General features: G+C 36.0%; 1 non-coding gene across 1 annotated transcript; it reads left to right on the top strand.

Moving 5' to 3' along the window:
• Window positions 1-521: 521 nt before the first annotated feature.
• LOC132819218 (U6 spliceosomal RNA) lies at window positions 522-628 on the top strand. Its single transcript, XR_009645057.1, has one exon. It is a non-coding gene; the product is annotated as a U6 spliceosomal RNA (small nuclear RNA).
• The last annotated feature ends 282 nt before the right edge of the window (window positions 629-910 follow it).

Genomic DNA, 910 nt, shown 5'->3' with positions numbered 1-910 from the left:
AAGGAATCAAAAATCAGTGGTTGTGAGAGATTTAAAATGACCATCCATGAGTCACTGGGCATCACTTTTCTTAAAAAACTTTTACGGCAGCTGAAATTTGATAGTCTTATATTTGCTTAGCATCTTTGTAGATATAAAACATCCCATGACACTGTTGAGGCAGAATAAGAGCCAGAATTGGCAGGTTCCCCAGTGACCTGATGAATATTAATCCCTCTATCGATATTCAATAAACAGATTATCTGGCCATTAACCCATTGTTGTATGCAAATTGGCTGTTGACTTTACTGCAGTACCACAGAGACTATATTCAAAAGTAATTCACTGAATGTAAACAAGCTTCATAATGGCTCAAGAGAAGCAACAAATACAATCAACTTTTGAAACTTCAAAGAATGAGATAGTACCAAGCCTGGGGAATGATAATTCAAACACTAACCTGTAGATAATTCACAGTTTCTTTAAATACACTAGTAGACTTGTTGCAGCTGAACATTGTTGAAAGAAGAAGAAAGCATACTGTGATTGTTTTGACAGCACATACACTAAAACTGGAATGATACAGACAGGATTAGCATGACCCACGTGTAAGAATGAGACACAGATTTATGAAGCATTATAACATTAAAGAAATGATTTTTAGAGGCTTGTGTGATGCACTGGTAGTCCCCATCTCTGAGCCAGTTAGCCCAGATTAAAGCCCCACCTGTACCAGAGGTATGTAATAACAGCGCTAAGTGCCCAAGAGATCTTGGTCCTATTTTTACTAGTCTTTACAAATATAATGGATGTCGAACTCAACTGAATTAAAAAACTTTCAAATAAGGTTACAATAGGGAAATCATTATTGGCGGTATTAAAAACTTCAGAAAGATTGAACTTTAATAATTGGACAGCCCTAATACAAGTG

This window comes from Hemiscyllium ocellatum, chromosome 9 (assembly GCF_020745735.1).
Source record: "Hemiscyllium ocellatum isolate sHemOce1 chromosome 9, sHemOce1.pat.X.cur, whole genome shotgun sequence".
Lineage (NCBI taxonomy): Eukaryota > Metazoa > Chordata > Chondrichthyes > Orectolobiformes > Hemiscylliidae > Hemiscyllium > Hemiscyllium ocellatum.
Note: the sequence above shows the minus strand (reverse complement) of the source record. Positions and strands in the feature narration are given on the sequence as shown.